The sequence below is a fragment of the Anser cygnoides genome, chromosome 8 (assembly GCF_040182565.1).
Source record: "Anser cygnoides isolate HZ-2024a breed goose chromosome 8, Taihu_goose_T2T_genome, whole genome shotgun sequence".
In the NCBI taxonomy this organism is placed as follows: Eukaryota; Metazoa; Chordata; class Aves; order Anseriformes; family Anatidae; genus Anser; species Anser cygnoides.
The window spans coordinates 31,702,284-31,722,169 of record NC_089880.1 but is presented as its reverse complement, the minus strand read 5'-3'; the positions used below and the strand labels follow the sequence as shown (position 1 = coordinate 31,722,169).

Genomic DNA, 19,886 nt, shown 5'->3' with positions numbered 1-19,886 from the left:
GGGGGGGGTGTGTACGGCCGCCCCCTCGGGCCGCCCCCTTCGGGCCGGGCACCCTGGGACTTGTAGTCCCGCCGCCGCCCGACGGGGCCCCCGCGGCTCGGCTGGGCTGGGCTGGGCTGGGCTCGGCGCCGCCTCACGGAGCCCCGGCGGCACGGGGAGCCCCCCCCGATCCCCTCGTGTCCCCCCCCCTCCCTCACACACCCCCGGGGGGCAGCACCGCGGGGGGCGCCCCCTCGGTGAGGGGGGGGGGGGGGCGGTGAGGGGGCACCCTGCGCGCCCACGCGTGAACGCCGTGCGCGTGCCCGCTGCGCGCGTGCCCGACGCGCGCCGCCCCCCCCCCCCCTCCCCCAGGAAGCGGCGGGCGCATCACATGGCCGCGCGGCGCTGCCATAAACACGCCAAGATGGCGGCCCTCACGCCGCCCGCCCGCCCGTGCTGCGTCACGGCGCCCCCCCCGGCCCCGCCGCCAGCCCGCAGGTGGGTCCGGCCCGGCCCGGCCCTGAGCGGGGCGCGGGGGGCGCCCGGCGGGGACCCTCGTCCCCCTCCCGGGCTCCCGGCTCCGACAGCGCGGCCGGGCGCGGTGCTTCCTTCCCCCCCCCCCCCCCCTCATTGCGCACTGCTATTTTGTGGGAGGGGGAGAGCGGCTGGGGGGCTGCGGGGGGCCGGGAGGGTTCCGGGGGGGAGGCTTCGTGCGCGGCCGTGCCTCAGGAGGGAAGGGGGCGAGGCGCTGGGGGCCGCCGGGTTACCGAGAGCCCCCCCCCCCCCCGGGTCGCTGCCGAGCGCGCTCGGTGCTGGTACCCGGCCCGGGTGGGGAGGGGGCCGCGCTGAGGGAACGTGCCCGCAAAACAACGCGAAAACACGCCGAGTAACCGGCCCCCGGGGGCTGGAGGGGGAGCCGGAGCTTCAGGAGCAGCCAGGCCGAGCTGGGAGGCTTTCCGAAACGAGGGGCGGCAGCCTGCGCTGACGATCGGATATTCTTAAATAACCCCCGTGGAAATAACGCGGCGCCCTGGCCGTGGCGCGAGTCCGCGTGCTGGGTGCCGGGCTAGCTGAATGTTTTTTGTTTGCAAAGGCAGGGAGGGTTCTCGAGACGGTAACAAGGAGCCAAGTTCTGCGTTTTCGCACACCTGTTTGCACCGAGCCCGCCCCGCGTGCGTGGTCCGGCTGGAGCAGCGCGAGACTCGGCGCGTGAGGAGGCACAGCAGGTTTGTGGGGGACAGGAGCGGGGTCCTCTGGGGGAGAACGGCCCCAGCCCCGAGCACGTTGGAATAGGTGTGAGACAAACCGTCGGGGTGCCGGGGAGTTGGGTGGGACCGCTCACCTTTGCGGTCACGGATCTTCTTGAAGCAGCCTACCAGTAACCGCCGGAGCAAGGGTAAAATCGTCAGGCTCAGATGAAGACACACCTGAACTGCCAAGTAGCGGCTCTCCTCTAACCGCCTCGGCCTCCGAAATGTGGGATTCCCAATTCCGCTCCTCTTCCGTTCTGTTGAAACGGGTAGATTGTTTTTTTTTTTTTTTCTGCTGGAACAATGTGGTGTGAAAACGCTTCAGAGTGGCAGCAAATGGTTCGTTTGTCAGGCACGTCCCTTCCTTTCCAAAAGTCACAGCTGTACGTACAGATTTTCTCCAGCATTTTTTACAAAGTTCTTTGGTGTTTTTTTTTCTTCCAGCAGCAGATGATGTAATTAATTACAATTGGTGGCAAATCTGCAAGTTTTAGGGTATACGTTTAAGTCATCTGTGTCATCATCTGACGTCAGCATTGCATAATCTGTTGACTGTCCCCTTTTTATGTAATGTATGTTTGCAGTTTGTTTTAAAATGTACAAATATTTTTTTCCACTGCGTGCTTCTCCTCAGATATTTCTTGCTTGTCTCACCATTGCCCTCTTCCGTTAAAAACTTGTAAAACACCATTTTGGTAGCTGGATCCGTCTGAGCGTTACGCCTTTCTCTTTTAAAAACAACCTACTTAACATCTCCAGACATGCTCTTCCCCAGGTAAGTTATTTAGAGCAGTAAACCATGTCTGGAGTTTTTGCTTCCTGCTGTTAGAAGTACCAGAGCAGCTTGTACTGAGGAAGTCCATCAGCATCATAAATTAACTTTTTATAATAACACGTTAACTTTTTCTGTGTAAAAAAAAAATGTTATTTTTTAAACTTAATTATTTCAGAGGTCAACGTGATTCCCTTAACCAGAGGTGTGTGCGTGTAGTAGTGGTTCCGTGATCTTCTCAGCAATACCTGTTTAAAAAAAACAGAAAAAGTGGGGTGCAAAATACTGGTTGATATAAGTGTGACTTGCGGTATAAGTTTTGATTTCACAATTGTGTGTTTGGATCCTGTGACCTAAAAGTTCCAGTTGCGTACTTCAGCCCGCGGAGCCTTGAGGCACCCCTTCTGCCTCTTCCAGCTGCAGTCCCTCGTGAGCACAGCTGGCTGCTCGGCGTCCGGCGCTGCTCCCGTCGGGAGCCCCCTCGGTAGGCACAGGAGTGGGCGCCCGCGATCCCGGCTCTCGCGGCGCATGTGACAAACCCTGATGAAGCCCAGCTGAACGCGTTCGCGGCGCTGTAAAATTCCACCGCCTGCCAGAGTGCTCCGCTGCCTGGGCGAGCGCCTGGCGCGCTCGGTGCAGTATGCAGCGCGGTCGCGGTGTGGTGCTGCCCTCTACTCGTGCTGGTCGTGATCCCAGCCTTCGGCTGTCGCGCGCGCGGTGCAGCTCCGCCGACTTAACCTGGCTCGCGGCCACGTCTGCCTGCTGACTGTCTGGTTCATGACATTCGGTTCTTGAGTAGCGTAAACCAAGCGCTGCTCTCTAGCTCCGGTGAGTTTAACGGGGAGAAGGGGTGTCCTCATTTTCTCCAGCGTTAACTGTAGAGGGGTAAGTTAACCTTTCTCCATTACATGCAGCATTGGCGAATTGGATTTTGAAGGCTGTTTTGGTCACCACGGTCATTAAGATAGCACTAATTATCTGAATAATTTTTTGAGCTGGAGCCCAACATGCAAAGCCACTTCAGTTAAATACTCCCGAGCCTCTCACCTGGCAGCTGGGCACCCGTTGAGGGCAGTTTGGGGCTCGGAGGCGTGCAAGGGATGAGAAGACAGAGGAAGCACCTGGCAGTGCGTGGAGAGGCCGCGATGACTGACAGGCTGCCCTGGCTCAGTTATCACAGTGCTGATGCTGTCTCTTGTAAAGGTACAGTACTGTGATAACTGAAGGATGGCAGCCATCTGAGCTTCACGGGGCCCGCGCCCACCGCGCCCCATCCCTTTGATTCCAGGAGCTGACGGACAGACGTACACACAACGTCCTGCTCAAGTGTCCTTGTTCTAAACACACCTTGTCATGTAAAAGTCACGGGTTAAGAAAACTTAAGATTGACTCGAATAAAAATTGTGCTTTACTGGGAGTTTGCCTCTTAGTTGTCTGTTTGACATTCCAGAAATGCCGTGCTTGAGAAGCTTCAATAAGGGTCCCAAAAGTGGGGTCCTGCGCGGCTGGGGGAGTATTTGGGAGAAGAGGTAAAGCAGTGTGGGTCAATGGGTGGTACCAGAAAAATGGGAACGACTCTGCAGCTATACAGTATTTTTGTAGATACGTTTACATATTTCTTGTTAAAGACAGCATGATTTTAGCCGGCTAGTGTCCCCACTTGCTCTGTTACGTGGGAGTGGGCAGAGGGGCAGGGCCCATCTCACATCTTCCAGCAGCCCAGGGCGATGCGGCCGCTTGCAGCGGGCACGGCAGGGAGGCAGTGCAGCCACGGTGGGGCGTCTGGTGCTCGCTTGGGGCTGGAGCTTCTCCGCCTTGGCCAACAAGACTGCAACTTCCTTGGGTAACTTCTGTCGCAGTTCCAAGAAAATACCTAGAAAAGGTTTTTGGGGCCCCCGCTTTTGGCGAAGCTCGAGTCCGTCGTCGTCGTGTGGGTGGCAAACCAGCAGTGCTGGGCGGCCGAGGTGTGTGCGTGTACCGGGGTCGTGAGTGGTGGGCAGCGAGCAGCCCTGTGGGGTCTGGTGTGAGCCCAGCAGGGACCTGCTGGTGTGTTGGCATGTGCCCGTCCCCAGTGTCCCCCCAACCTGCTGGTGTGTGCCTGTCCCCAGTGTCCCCCCGGGGGAACGTCCAGTCCTCAGCCTGCAGAGGCTGGAGGCAGAAACCTGCGGAGGTCACGATTTATTCTTGATACTGACACTACCTGTGGTTGTTAACCCTGCAGCACTTAGAAGGCTCTTAATTCTGGACGGGGTGATTAATAACCGTCCGGGCCCTGCCCTGTGCTGCCCTGCACCGCTGCCGCTCGTGGAAGAGGATTAGCTCGGCCAGCGGCTGCTCCAACGTGGCAATTACACGCTTTGTGCTATTTCTCTGATCTTCTTCGCTGGAAGGTGTTTGCCCGAGCGTGCTGCTGGCTGCGTCTGCGAGCCCTGCCAGGGTCGGGGCTGTGCTGCTGCGATGGAACGTTTTGCCAGCGTGCGTCATTTACGCGGGGGAAATTATTACTGGTGGTGTGATAGCGGCTCAAGTCTGCGTCTGGAGGAGGGCTCTGTTGTACTAGAAACCGTGCAGATGATAAAAAAGACATCCTGCTAACAAGAGTTAAAGTTCTAGATAGATTAAAATCTAAGCAGTCAACCCTCGACTTCCTTTCTGCCTCTTTCCGAAGCTCGAAGGGACCCCTTGACCGGGGCAGGAGGAGCACCCGGAGGCAGAGGGGGTCACCTGGCAGCGGGCAGCAGCCACGGCTGTCCCTGGTCCTACGGCAGCGAGACGCCTGCGCTGCCCCTTCCCGGCCGTGCCCTGCTCGGGGTTTGCTGGCAGCCTGCACGCGAAGTCCCACGAGGGGAGATGAGAGGGGCTGTGGGAGCGTTCGTGGGCTTGCAGGCGGGCACGGGCAGGTCTCTCTTCCCCATGGGGAGCAGCGTAACTGCCGGGAGGAAGATGCAAGTTTCGCTGTGGAGCGGGTGCACGGAATAAGGCTCCTTACCTGCCTAGCCTTGAGTCAGATTTCAGGGCGGATAAGCAAGCCAGGCTGCTCAGTGAGACGCGGTAACTGCCACGCCGAGCACTGGTGAAAGCCAGAGCGAAGCTGCCAGCTGAAGTGACAGTGCCGCTGGGCTCCTGGTTGTGATTCTCATTTCCTGTTAAAACAAGCACAGCTTCGAGCCCTGGCATGGGACAGGAACTGAAAACGCTGTCTGTGCCTCAGAACGGCACCTCTCTGATCAGATTTAACGGGAGCCTTTATCTCCCTCTCTTGCTCAGTGGACACAGCGTCCATCTCTTTTCCTGTAGCTTCCGACTGATAGCATAATCGGACAGACTTATTATAAATACTTGTGGGTTTGCTATGTCTAAATATTGCTACACGCGAACAATGCAGCTATCAAGTCTTTTTTGGCAGTGGAACGCTTCCTCCCACGAACTGTGTTAAAGCAAGATGTAAACAACATGCACACAGCGATATATCACATCACTTTCTTCTCAAAAATAAGCTCCCGGAGGGCCGTCCGTTCTCTGATAAAACTTTCTGCAACGTATAAAAGCTTTGATGCCAAGGAAAGGCGATTCTCTCGTGACATTTCTCAGCTGTCATGCTGGACGGATTCGTTCTGCCCCAGCGGTTCTCAGGCTTTTTCACCAGGAAAGTCCCTTTTCCCATCTGGAGGCTGTCGCTGTCCCACCCACGTTTCGCCGAAGAACAGCAGCTCTGCTCCTGCCACATCTCCTCGGGGCCGCGAGGCTGCAGACCAGAACGGCTGCTCGGCTCCTGGCTCTCGTCCACAAACCATCCTTTTAGGGTAAGAAGTTCTGCTCCGAGGGAGCCGGCCAGCCACTATCTGCCTCTGACAACAGCGGGATAAAAGACATCCATTGTCTGCTAGCACTGAACCTTGGAACCAGGTGAAGGTTTTGCCTTTCCCCTTTTTTTTCTTTTCTTTTTTTTTTTAATGTGACTTACTGTACAGCAGAAAGCATCAGCACCAACAGACCTGGCTGTGGTTGTACTAAAAGGAGAAGGAATCCATCCCAACAGAGTTCCAAGCACGCAGTTGTCGTTCCAAAGTCCAGCAGTGCCCCATATGAATCAGGCACTGTTTTAATTACTGTTCATTCAAATTGTCTCTGGCTAGCACGAAGCACTTCCACTTGAACTTTAGTCCAGGCCTTCTTGATTAAACATTTCTATAAATCAAGAACCCTAACTGCAACGTCTTGATAAGTGCAAGTATTAGTTGCCCTGGAATGTAACGATGACAAACTTGTTTTTAGGTCAGGTTAAGCAATTGCTGAATGTGAGCCTAGAAATGCTGGGCAAACTAGAGTGAAAAAATCAAACAAACAAAAGGAAGAAGCTGGTGAAGACTCCGGTGAAGCCTGGTGGAGTGATGAGAAACGTTACCAGCTCAGCCCTGCAACATTATTTTTCTTCAGATCCAAGGGTATTTGCTTGGCATACCAGCTCCAAAACAATCGCAGCTACAGCACGCTGCCTGCAAAATTTCACGAGCGTGAAGGGAATTCAGCATGGACTCGTGACAGGCAGGCTCAGCTCAGCTGTGGCGATATTTTCACCTAGCATAAAACCAGATGAACGCGTTCGAGCTGCGTTCCCCTCCAGCCGTTCCCAGCGGAGTGCCGTGGTTGTCTCCCCGCTCCCGCTGCCAGGTGAGAGGGGTCCCTCTCCACGTGGAGCAAACGCCGCAGTAACGGATGGCAACGGCACGTGCCTCCTACGGGGAGAAGTGCTCCCCGAGTGTGCTGCCTGAACAAAGGATGATGCGATCGTTTTTCCCTTCTGCATAAAATATTTCTGCCCGCATCTCACGTTGCTTGTGCACAAAGCACGCGGGGCTGGAGGGGGGGAGTTTGGGCACCGCTGAGCATTTGGGGGCCGAGAGCTGGCTGCACAGCACCCCTGCGTCCCCGTATCTACCTCCACCTCTGATAGGAACAAACAAAAGTGTCTCCATCCAGCGCTGATGGTTCCTCCTGACTCGGATAGTGTGCAAACCCTAGACTTCTGTCAGTAGCTTGACTCACAAAGGGAGACTGGCATTAATCGATGTCGGGCTGGGGACAGAACTACTCACAAGGAGCTGGGTGTTGTGGCACAATACCAAAGCCACTGCTGTCGTGTCTGCGTTCAGGCAGGTGATAAATTCGGCATGGTTTGACTTGATACGTAGTTTGTTCTTCGTAACATTTCACAGGAGCAGGAGAGGGCACGGAGGTATGTGTGGATGAATATACTCCTACAGAAGGTCACGCTTTTGTATTGTGCTGATATTACCGTTTCTGGGACCAAACCTTGCGCTTTTCTTCAGATGAAAGGTGAAACTCTGGTCCCGGTCCCAGATTTCCCACTGACTTCAAGAGGAGGAGGGCTGCACTTGGTCTTCATTTTAGAGATACAGGGGAAGGTTCACCTGACTCTGGGAAAAAACTCGTTCAGCTGTAGCAGAGAACAGGGAACAAAGAGGCGCCGCTGCTGGCTGCGAGCAGGAGGTGGGCATGGGGGGCTCTTTCTGCCTAAACCCCTTGAGCACCCACCACACGCAGAGATGTGTTGGCACCATAGGTTCCGGCTTTTGAGCTAAAATAGCCTCTCCGTGGCCCCTCACCTCTTGCAGAGGGTGGTAGGCAGATTATTCCTTCTTGTTCCAGGCAAAAGCGCTTGGCTGTAAAGCCAAAGACCACGAGGAGCTACCGAGGAGAAGGAATACACATCGCAGGCACCTGGCAAATCCTCTGGGCCGTGCTCCAGTGCTGGCTTTGCATCAGTTGTGAGACACGTGCTCATCTTACGCGGACCATGCCGTGGGATTTGGGTTTTGGTTCTGGCGCGGCCACCAAGCCCTTGGTTTGTGTGGCTCAGGACATGTCCATCCCCAGTACTGTGCACAAATTGGTCTCCTTAAATTAAGGCAAACCCAGTATGATTCGGTGCTCTGCAGCTGCTGGCCAGCGCTGCCGAGGGAGCAGAGCAGCGGCAGCCCGGTGGCTCGGGAGGGATGGAGAGGACAGGAGGCTATCGGCGGTCCCACAGCTGCTCCTTGCTGCCGCCGCCTCCCCACAGTGAGCCAGAGAGCTCACTATCGATTGCCCTCCATTTTAATTAACTCCAGAAGCAGGCAAAGTACACTGAATAATTCAAGAGAGACATGTGTTTAAACGTTTGCAAAAGCCTCAGATTCTTCCTGGCTAAAAATAAGCCTGTGAGAGAGCAAATTACTGCCGTTAGAGGTGCTGGCAGATGGAGAGCAGAGCCACGGACCCCATCCTGGCACCGTCTTGTTGCTCCGCTCGAGCGGAGCCCAGCCGTGGGTCTCGTCCCTGCTGCTGGGACCAACCCGGGGGTGATGAGGGTGGAAAGTTCAAGGGAAAGCGTCCAGGGCTGCAGGCACAAGGGCAGCACCGGCCCAGAGGGTTTAATTCTGGTGCTTGCAAAGATCCCTGGGGAAAGGGCCAGCAGAGGAGGTGAGGCTGGTGGTTTTGGTCGTAGTTCTGAAGTTCCCGGGGTTTCTCTGCTTTCTCTAACTGGGAGTCTCACGTCCTGTGGGTACGGAACAGAGCGTGACTTTAACAGAAGCACACAAAGAGAAACGCGACGGCGCTGGTGCCCTTTGGGTCAGCGTTTTGGAGCAGCCGAGCAGAAGCGGCCCTTCCCGAGGGAAGCGGTGAGGAGGAGGCAGCGAGGCTCCATGCCGACGTTCCTGACCACTGCCCGGGCTGGCCCGCCGATTCGGTGCATTTCATTTACAAGCGATTTCCTTAAACGTGTCGGCTTCGTGTTCCCAGAATGATAAAAAAATGCCATGTGTTGTTTTTGAGAGAAACTTCCATCCTGTGCAGAACAACAGCTTCTCGGGACAGCTTGTGGCACCGCCCCTCCAGCATCCGAAGCCTTCCTGCGTTCTGGGGTGAAACGCAGTGCTCCAGGGGACTCTCGAAATTAAAGCTTCCAGAGGCCTGTTGCTAATGAAGCCTAATTAATTTTGGATGTAAATTGGACGTGCTGCTGCAGTTGCATTTGAATCCCCATTAAAGGAAAAGTCATTTTAATCAAACCCCACAGTGGGTGTTTTATCTGGCAATGATTAGAGGAGCACAGTATCTGTTCAGCTCCTTCTTAGTCTAAGGATTTTTCACTTTTTTGCCCTTTTAACTCAGATAAATGCAAGGAAACACACCACAGCCTTTCAAAACTATTAAGTGAAATACAGAGCGCTTTGCTAAAGAGGCCAAGCAGTTACATAAACGGGAGACAAATCCTGCACTGCTTTTCACCTCCCTAAGTTCCACGGAGTTTGACGGCAACATCAGCTCTTTTTACAGCAGTTTGCACCGCAACCCGAATGCTGTCAGAATATTCTGGCCCCACGGCTAACGATACCGAAATGCACCACAGCAATACGCTCTTACTGCAGCCCAGCCGTCGAACGGGCCCGAGCCTCACCGTCCCCACCTCTACGATCGCTGGCACTGTTCATTTCCCTCCAGCCTCGCCGTCCCCACCTCCACGATCGCTGGCACTGTCCGTTTCCCCCCTAACACCCCGCAGACGGACACGCAGCCCTGCTGCATGCGCTGTGTCCGTGCCGAAGCAGCGCGGCAGGAGGAAGGCAAAGACGGGGGCGCTGACCTCCTGGTGGTGGCACCGCTCGTCTCAAGGGGCTTGGAAAGTCCACAGATCTCCAGATCTGGAGTTTGCCGTCCAGCTCTTATTTCTGAGCCCCCCCCTGTGCCACTATTTTGTGATTCTTTGATTCTTTAATTCAGTGACTCTCTGACCGTGAACACCACCCTTCCTGGAAACATGACGGTAATTCTCCGGGCGACAGAAGGAAGGGGGAATACGGCGAACACCACATAAAACTGCTGCTCTCCAGCAGAGACCAAGGAGATGAGGAGTGGGGTTTGGAGCTGGCCACCACCACCACTCTGCTCCATTTCGTCCGGGACAAGCCACAGGCTTTGGGCTGCACTGGTTGTGCCGTGCCAGCCGCTGGTATATTTTCATCAGAGAAAGCTGAAGAAAATCCAGATAAGACTTTTGCTTCGGTGACAGGGAAGAACCAGAAAGCTGGCAACAGGAAAAAAAACAGCAGACACATGCAGGTAGCAACACGAACGCTCCCGCTGCAGGACCGAGGCACGGCAGCAGCATCCCCGCGCTCCCGAGCTCAGAGCCAAGCGTGCGAGCTCCAGTCCCCAGCCAGGGAAGAGGGAAGTCGGGAAGCAGAGCTACGTGCTCGGCTTCCCACGCGGCTCTGCCAGCTCGCAGGCCCCGAGCAGGAAATCCCCCCGCAGCCTGGCTTTCAGCAGCGGCTGCCACAGCACCCTGGGAACAGGGACTGCTTTGGACAGGCACGATTTGAGCTTTTTTTCAAAGTAAATTTAGATCATCAACAAGGAGTACCTCGCCTTCCCAGACGGAGGTTGTTAGAAACCCCAGTTAGCTTTAAAAAAAAAGTGCTGGTGGTGGTTGGGGTTGAGAACGGTATTTAGAAGTAGTTAATTAGGAAGAAATAATTCCCACATTCCAGCTGTCTCAAAATAAATTCTCTCACTTGCTTTTCCAAGCAGAGACAAGCACTCTGAAAGCAGTGTCACAAACACGTTTTCACGCATGTTATGTGAGCACAGGAAGTTTAAGATAAATTCAGCAACAGATCAGATGAAAGGGCTTGTGCACTTGCATATCTATTTATACAGCCCCCGGGGCAAGTCCCACCCCGTCACTGCAGTATCCGGGGGCCTCGCACTCCCTAAGATATTGTGTGGTGATGGTGTGCGGTGCTATCCACTTCACCGATGGGGAGGCTTCGCAGGGAGGATGTCTTGCCCGAATTTCCCCGCTGCACCGCTGACAGGCATCCAACGGATGGTTTAGGGCACCCTTTTTGCCTGGCCCAGCTCTGCACTGCCCCGCGGTGCTGGTCCTGCTCCTCCGGCCCCGTGTCCCGGCTGCTCCTTGCACTACGGCCGCGGGGCGAGGCCAGCCTGGCGTGCGTCCGGCTGGGAACAGCTCCTGCCATCTGCCTCAGGAAAAATAGCTCTGAGTGAGAAGATCAGTTTTGATGATCTTAAGGAAAAAATCCCCGACATGCTCTACTTTGTAACTCCCATCCCTGGAGGGAAAACTGGAAGAATGTTTTTCTTTGGGGAAAAAAAAAAAATTATAAAATAAACTCTAATTTGAACAGCAGTGAGCATAGCCTGATGCTCTGCAGAAGCATACAAGAGCACAGAAATTTATTGCCAGTGTACTTTCTAGTGCCATTACAACGTAAGGAATTGCTGACATTGAAAGGCAGAGGCCAGTTTTACACCTTACATAGCTCCTCCGGCTTCCCTGTCTCCTCCTGATCTTCGCTAGCACGTTTGAGAAGAACCAGACTCCAGACGTACTGCCAGGAACAAACCAAAGACAAGTGAAACCGCTCAGATGGTGTTGAATCACATTTATGTAAGGGTGCAGTCAATTCCAAGCTGATGGCATCAGCGATTTATAGCACTTTACTGTACGCAGAGCCACTTGCTGTAGTTTGAAGCGCTATGGAAAAAAAGTTTTTTTTAACATTTATACTGTTTTAAATCGTGTGAAAACCTCACCTTTTCAAAGATAACCAAAGCAGAGGTGATGTTTGGCTTCTGGAAACTTGAAAACTGAAGTAGGGGAAAATTTGTACGTAACTGCCCACCCTCTTCTTTAAAGAAGGCTGTAAGAGATAACTCGTTTGAATTTCATTTGAGTTTTAATTCACAAATACCAAGAAAGTCAAGTCTAGATATCTACTTTTTTTTTTTTTTTCTTGGAGGACATCAGTGCTTCCTGGAAGTTGCAAAATAAAGAAATAAGTAAGATACGAAGCAATTCGTCCGACTTGTCGCTCCACCCCAGTACGGTACTTACAGGGGTAGGAAAAAATGTTTTGCATCAAAGACCTTTTCTGCAGCTCTTTGCAGGCCCACTCTCTTTATGAGCAGGAAAACATACTCAGCTACAAGTACCTGTGATTAATTCCACAGAGAAAACCACTTTCAATGTTTTAATATAAAATTACATCCTTGCCATAGGATGGTGTGTTGTGGTGAAAGCAGACTGGGGGGTCTGAGCACTTAGCCTGCTTTCCCAAGGAATAGGTTTTCTGAAAATGGAGTCTGTCTGTCCGTCCGCCTGTCTGGCAGCCTGACGTCCCCACTGACAGCTTTTGAACTCGTTGGTCGCTTCCAGTCAACTTAGCAGGGAGATGGCGGTGTTAAAAATACTAAATTCCTGAAGATTTTTGTGAAACTGATAGCTGGAAAGAGCAGAGGGGTGTACGTCGGTGCTGCCCCAATGAGGAAAATGGGCAGATCGGTCACTATGTTTGGGGATGGGCAGGAAATCCTGTTATTAATAGAGTTTGGGGATTAATTTCTAGAAGCGCGTTGATTTCACCGAAACTACATGTCACAGAACAACCAGCAGAAATCAGAGGACACCACAGTCCTGAAATTAAGGAGAAAAAGCAAAAAGCTCATGTTGTAGGCAGGGCCAGGAGACTAAACACACAGTTTCTGTAAGACTGTAGGTGCCACAGGAGCCCAGCCCCGTTTTTGGAATGGAGGTGTGTGAGCACATGAGAATTTAGCCCTCTTTGAAGGACGTGGCCCTTGGGAGCCTGGGTCACCCCTGGGCAAGGTCTCGGGCTCTGAGCACTGGTTTAGATGGGGGCGGAGGTAAAGCTGCTCTCCTCTGAGCTGCGGCCTCTGTGAGCAGCCCCGGGCTAAGCCCCTTATGCAATCCTTCCGTCACAGCCTTCTTCTTGGCTTTGGTTTGATTTGCAGCTCTGATCTGGATTTAAGGACATTTGCAGCATCAGTAGCTGTGCCGGGAAACAAACACTGACTGTAATGCATAAGTAATAGAGATCTGGTATGTTACGAAGCATGAAAACTCACCAAGGAAAGCTGATTTTATCACCATGCAGGCAGAGCCGCAGAAAGGGCTAGCAAGAGTCAAACAAAATCAACGGAAGTGCAGCCCTGTCAGGCAAATCAAGGGGGAAAATCAGAATAAAAAAGGAAGAATAAAAAATCAGAATAAAAAAGGAAGAAAAAGTCAAGGCCTAGAGCCATGGCACGGCCGCAGGTGCCACCAGCTGCAGCCACAGGTTTGACCTCTCTCCTTCCGACCTCAGCAAAGATCACCAGCACGGTGGAAATGGGGTGAGACCCCAGTGCTCTCTGCTCGGGGCCATACCCGTGCACCCAGAGCACTGGTAATCCAGAGACAACAACGCCACGTGGCAGGGAAAAAAGATGAACACCGTGAAATAGCATCCGAATTACACTTTGCTGTTTCCCTGACAGCTCTGAAAAGAGGGGCGGGGAAGTGCTGGCTTGTTTCCTCTTGGGAAAGTGGGAAAAAAAATCCATGTCCATCTATCTTTAGTTTGTAAACTACAACCACATGGACATGCGCATACGTGCAGTGATGTGCAATCAGCCCCCGCCGCCCAGCTCTGGTGTGGGAGATGAAAAGCCTTGGGGTGATTTCCAAGGAGAAAAGCTTTGAAAATCGGGATAGCCAAAGCATGAGGCAGATGAGCTGGGACTGATGAGCGGGTCCAGCGTATAAACACTTCGTAACAGCAACGGCACTTGCGCACCCATGTACTGTTGGTGCGTGAGAAGGCCTCGACAAAAAGATGCCATCAGCGTGCTCTGATTAAACCAAAGCAAATGACGTGAAACTAGCATTGTGTTGAAAGCAATCACGTTTACCATTCTTTGTTTGTTTTGTTGTTTTGTGTGTTTTTAATGCTCGATTTGGCTATTAGGACAATGCCTGTGAAATGCAGCTGGAGCCTGGCTCTTCTCTCAGAAGAAAATGCCGGGCGTGTGTGCATGTGCAGGAAGGGGGCAATCATTTTATTGAAGTGAATTGTTTTCTTACTGATATTACTTCCACTCAGACTGTTTCCTGTGAGTTTGAGAGTTTGAAACCACAATGAAGAAACCAATTTCTTTTCTGTGCAGAGGGGAGAATTGTTTATCTCATCATTTCGGTGTAAACACCAAGGTATTCACGCTGCCGCGTTGTGCACATCTGCGTGGAGACAGATAGGCTTTTTTTTTTTTTTTTTAAGCGGATCAAAACACACCAGCGTTATGGCAGTATTGTTTTCACTAGAAGATGAAGAGCTCAGAGAAAAGCAAACGCAAGACGTTCAGGCAAGCTCCGCTTTGGATTTTTTGGCTAGGATTAAGGAAGAAACAGGCAAGTCCTGGTTAAAAGTCTTAACATCAGCCTGCCAGGCAGCAGTGCCTGCCTGCACCCAGGTGCTGTGGGAGACTTTATTAGTAATTTTTGACCACGAGAACCCTTCCACCCCATTTCTAACTACATTTCATAACACGGCTTTGAACGGCTGTTCGAAGGCTGAGGGACAGCGGACACCCCCCGCTCGGCACAGACTGCCCGACGGAGCTTTTTTAGGCACCGACTTTTGCCCTTGTGGACGCAGAGCTGGGCGCTGGGCTGCCTTCCCCGGCCCCCCCCGGCAGGCAGACCCCTGCCGGGCCCCTCCCGGGGCTCCTCTCAGCGCCCCAAATGGCGGCGGCCCCTCGGCCCCCCCCTCCCCGGAGCGGGAGGCGGCCGCGGCCGGGTGCCACCCCCCGGGCGGGCCGGGCCCAGCGCATGCTCCGCGGGCCGGGCCCGCCGCCGTGCCGGGACCGCCGCCCTGCTCCTGCCCCTTCTCCGGTGGTGTCCGTCCCCGGCTCGGCTCTCGCACGGCCCGGGCCGCCCCCAGCCCCGCGGGGGCAGCGGGAGAGGGGCGCGGCCGCCCGAGGCGCGGAGGAGGCGGTGAGTGGAGCCGGCGGGGGCTCGGGGCGGCGGGGCCCGGCGCTTCCCCCCCCCCTCCGGGGGAAGAAGAAGCTCGGGGAGATGGCGGCCGGGAGGGAGCCGGGAGGGAGCCCCTGGGGGAGCGGTCGGACCCGCCGGGCTCGGAGGGCTTCGGGCCCGCGATGGGAGCCGCGGTGGGGCGGGGGGAATGGGGGTGGTGGAAGGGGGGGTGTGTGTGGGGGGGGAACCGGCGTGGAGCAGCGCCGGGCTGAGGCCGCGTGGTGCGGGACGGGGGTCGGAGTTTAAAAAAATCAAACCCACAACGAAAACGCCAAACCGCCTGGGTGTTCCTGGCCGGTCGCGGATCCGCTGTGGGCCCCCGGTTCTGTTTTGTGAGCGGGGCGGCTCGGAGGCGGCGCTGCCTCACGCCTCGGTGCGGCTCGGGGGGGGCCTGGACGGGTGGATGCGGGCCCAGCGCTCGGTGCGGTGCCTGCTCAGTGCCACGGGTAGAGCCAGCCTTGGGCAGCCTTCGGCACCTCCCGGGGGTGCTCCTGCCTCCGGGGACGGTGCCCGGTGGGTGTACGGCCCGGCCTGGAAGCAGGTAGCCCTGTGTGGCGAGTCGTGCCCACCTTCCCCGGCCACCCGGGAGCACGGCTCTGCTGTGCGCGGGGGAGAAGAAAACCGAGCGTCCTGTTGTTTTAGGCCCTCCTGTTGGGTTAGGGTGGAAAAAACGCCTATGAAAGCTTATACAGGAGAACCAGGAAATAAAAGGCTGAACGCCAGCCCCGCCGCGGAGCCGGCTGGCTGGTGGCAGGAGGGCGGCACGGGGGCTGCGGTGTGCGGCGGGCACGGCTGGGCCCAGCTCTGCTCGGACAGGACCTGGCGTGGAGGCAGGGGAACACATCAGGGCTGTTTTGAGGCCTCGGGACTGGAGAACAGACCAGGTGGGTACAGCAGAGTTTGGGGGGAGGGAGGATGCAGTCAGTCAAAGTCGCACCAGCGTTGAAATGTAACTCCGGTCGGCCCGGGTTAGCGCTCGCTCGAAGAAGCGAACATCCGAGATGTTTTTCTCCGGTGCGTACGCTGGTGCCGCTCGAATCGCCGGTGCCGAAGATAGCTGCAAGTTCTGTTTTGCCCATATAAGGGGAGCGGTAGGCATTTCCTCCTGGCACTTGTTTGTAAAACACGCAGGAAGTTGCACCTTGGTCAGGGTTTGTGCTGGGTGATGCCGTGGGACAGGTGCTTGGGAACCCGGAGCAGGTCGAGGACACGCTGCTGGAGCCTCGGCAGCCGGCAGGTCGCATCAAGCCCTTGCTGTCATCTGCGGTGTTACAAGCGAGCAATCGCAGGCAGATTTCTGTTTTTTATGTAAATATATTCATGGTGATTTGGTTCTCCTTGAATATCGTACTTGTCTAAGTGTCTGCGTGCCGCTTGCCCCAAGGCCCAGTGGAACAGAGAATACTCTATGCTCACACAGAGCAAAACTGCGAGCTTTTGACCTTTAGGAAAGGTTAGGTGAAAAAACGTGTAAAAAGCCAAACTGAGTGGGTTTAAATTTGCTCAAGAATATAAACGTGGAACGGGAACGAATCTAAGCTTGTCAGCTCCTGGAAGTCTCTGTGCTGCAAAAATATTTCAGAATTAATGTCAAACTTCTTTAAAAATAAGAAGCAGAGTCTGGAAATCCAGAACTGATAGGGAGTGTGCTGTTTGTGCATATCCAAATTGACTTGTCTGCTAAATGAATTTATGAAACAAATGAGAAGCAAAACCTGGAGAGAGTATCTGGTAGAAAAGCTTTGGAAAGCAGACCTGCATCAGCTGCAGAGCAAAAAGTGAAGTATCCCTGAGCAGTCACAGGAGAGACTCAGTGGGTAAAATCAACAAACCTTTTAAACTCATTTTTTTTTGTGGGCAGAGCCCACAGTTTGAAGTTACTTTAATTCTTCTACCTCATGTCTAGAGGGCCTGAGGTAATCCAGGGTTCTCGGTTGGAAGAGTAAGCGCTACTAATTTGGTAAATTTAGGTTAACTTTTCTGTAGTTTGGTCTTGCAGATAAAAGCCTAAATTGGCAGAGAGCAGCTTCCCTTTTTTGTGCAGAGGGGAAAAAATCTTTGAGTTTTCTCAGGCAGCATCCTGACTGTCAGGCGTGCTGTTGCGGACAGGAAGGCTTCACCTCTTTCCTACCACGCACCTCCCCATCCTCCCTCGGCGTGGAGGTGGAGGGCGTTTTTTCCCCCGCAGAGCTGGCCCCGGGTTTCCTGGCACCTGGCCGCTGCTCGCTTTGGTACGAGGAAGAAATTCAAAATGCGGCACAAACCCGAATGGAGAACCCTTGACTCTGCATGCTGCGTCGGGCATGAATTGCACGAGAAAGCTGCCCTGTGTGTTTACATAAAGAGGAAGGTGTTTGAATTGTTTTGAGAACTTAAGCTGTTTAGATAGGAAAACAAACCCTTCAGGCTGGCTTGTGTTTGGATCTGAAAAGGGTCATTAACAGAAGCCATAAACCAGAAAGTGTGATCAGAGATAGAGAGAGAAGACAGAGTTTGGTCTTGGTTCCTGACTTACCTCATGTCCATCAGTACCTAAAAATCATTCAGAATAAAACATTTTGTCATAAACTGTCGATATTCAAGTTGGGCAGGCGACAAAGGAACAGCAGCTTGTCATTTCTTACTGATCAGGCATCGTTCCTGTAAACGCACTCAGATTGCTCTGGGTCTCTAAAGCACTTAAGATGCAATTACATTTCAGGTATCGATAATGGCAGACACTTGCCAAATTGATAGAAAATGGCTTTTCCTGTTCAGCGCGCGTTTCGGTCAGTGAGTCCTTACAGCCCGCCGTTCGCAAAGGGAGCTCTGCCAGGGACCGACCGCGCCGTTCTGCTGCTTGGGCGAAACGTGAAGAGAAGGAGAGCGGAGTCTTAGCAGGATTTTGGGGTGTCTGGCAGCTAAATTGTTACTCCCCTCTGTTTCTATAGCGTTGATCCAACGCTTGAAGTGACAGATTAGGGGAAGATCGATCTGCTCCTTTATTTTATTTGATGTTCTTGGCAGCGCGTTGGGTATCCCATCCAGTATTCGGTTTTTCCCATTCGCCTGGCCCCATGGAAGAGCCAACACGGCATTAAAAGCCGCTCGGTTACGTGGGGGTGGTGGGGTAATGTTGGCTCTCTTGGGCAAGCCGGCTGCGATTTCTCTTGGTTCAAAGTGGAGGGGGAAGTGAGGAAGCGTGATTTAGTGGCTTTTATGTCCTGGCTGGGTGGGTTTTTAAGGAATAGGTCCTGAGAATTGTTCGTTATGAGGGTGGCTGAAGGGCTTAAAGCTTCAAACAGTTTTTCTGGCTAGAATATTTTTTTTCTGTTGTTCCTGAGCTGATGATATAAATAACTGCATAAATGATAGAAAACCTGAGCTATGTGAAATTGGAAGAGCAGCTTCATACATGGAAAAGCGTGATCTGTATGTCTCTCTGCATGCATTGGCCTTTTACCGTGCTTTTGATGCCAATAGTGACACAAATGTTTTTGTTTATATGCTTATTATTGTTACTGTTTAATGTTTTGAAATACCTGTCGCACAAAATTGGTAGATTTTTTTTTCCCTGCAGGATGTGAAAGATAAAAATAGGAAATAAAGGGAAAGAACTGAGAATTGGAAGTTAATGGGAAAAGCTTGGGATGTGCACATCATGCTGAACTAAGGAGAGAGGCAGTGCTGAAGGCCTGGAACAATCAAATCAGAGCTGGTGCTTGATGCAGAAGCTTCTGGAAGGCTTAAGGTGACTAAATGCAGTTGCAGCTGACAAAGAAAAGGAAAATCGCTTGTGTTAGTGGAAGTGGGTGAGCGCTGCTCTTGGTTCTGCTCAGTCAGCAGCTCTGATGGCAGCGCAGCCACCTTCCAGAAACACAGGGCACGGCTGCCAGCTCCCCGGGGGGCAGGAGGGCTCGCTAGCAGCGAGCAGGCTTTGTGGGGTGACTGGCTTCAGGAAACGCATCCATCCTAAATGCACCAGTCTGGCAGTTCGTTCTGCGAGGTGCTTTAGGCTGCCCCTTCAAGCTGGACTGTTGGGTAAATGAGAGTTTGCCGTAAAGTTGGAGGAATTTGGTGTTTAGCGCTAAATTCTCCGAGTTTTGCAGCAGGTAAGAGTTAGCGTGAGTCAAGGCTCGGGTTGTGTGTGTGCCGGAGGAGGGGACAGGAAGGCTCACAAAGATAGGAGCGGGATGGATAAGCACGTGATGCGGTGCTGGATGGGTTTTGAAGCCTTGGGTTGGGTTTGAAGTCCCTTGTTTTAATCTCAGCTGTTGCTGGCCGGTGCCTGACTTTGGCCAAACAGCCTGTTTATTCCTGCAGTGCATTTCTGCCCCAGACTCTCCTGCCCATGCTGAATTCCCTCTCCATATATTGAGGTAATATTGGCTCTTGCTATTTTAAACAAGAGAAGATTCCTGTTCAACAGTAATTGCCTTCTTTGAATTAATTCCCAGTGGTGCGGCGAGCACAGCTTCTTGCAGATCAAAGTATTGAATATTTTTCAGTTGTAAATAAAGAATGAGGGGTATAGACATTTGTCATTTCCTCCTGTGAAATGACCTGCTGGTTTCTTATAAACCTTTATGCCAGAGGCTGCAGGTCCAGCTGAGAGAAGGCGTCCTGCCTTAGCTGGTGGCACAAGCGCTGCTCTTCTGCTGGTACCTGAAATGGAGAGAGGGGAGCAGCTCTCTGCTGAAGGGCTTTGAAACTCTTGTATGTATGGAGATGCTGCAGGGTAAGAGAAAGGGCTCCAAACCTTCCAGCCTTGGAAGTTCCAGACTTGTCTCTTGTGGTCTTCTGCCGAGACTTGGATCGCTGGTAGTGCAGTAGGTTGTTCTGAGATTGGAGTTACGTTGTAAAGCAAAGCGAACATCTGTCGGTGCAGTATTTATTTCAGGTTTGTAAGAGCTTGCCGTCTCCCCACCTCGTTTCTTCGTGGTTTGGCTTTAGAGAGGCAGGAAGGCTGGGGAAAATCAGATGGGACAGCTGCTCTTCCCTCCAGCCT

General features: G+C 53.4%; 1 protein-coding gene and 1 long non-coding RNA gene across 4 annotated transcripts in view; both read left to right on the top strand.

Moving 5' to 3' along the window:
* Window positions 1–17: 17 nt before the first annotated feature.
* Window positions 18–3,418, top strand: LOC136791337 (uncharacterized). Of its 2 annotated transcripts, XR_010833107.1 has the most exons (3): window positions 324–477; window positions 1,073–2,829; window positions 2,916–3,418. It is a non-coding gene; the product is annotated as an uncharacterized lncRNA (long non-coding RNA). The 2 variants fall into 2 exon arrangements; XR_010833106.1 differs by having other exon boundaries at window positions 18–477; window positions 1,073–3,418.
* An 11,276-nt stretch (window positions 3,419–14,694) lies between these two features.
* JAK1 (Janus kinase 1) overlaps window positions 14,695–19,886 on the top strand; it is a 58,744-nt gene continuing 53,552 nt past the window's right edge. Inside the window, exon 1 of one of the 2 annotated variants that reach the window (XM_067001261.1) lies at window positions 14,695–14,860. The gene's annotated coding sequence lies outside the window, so the exon portion shown is untranslated. The remainder of the gene's footprint in view (window positions 14,861–19,886) is intronic. The other variant, XM_067001262.1, reaches the window with a different exon arrangement.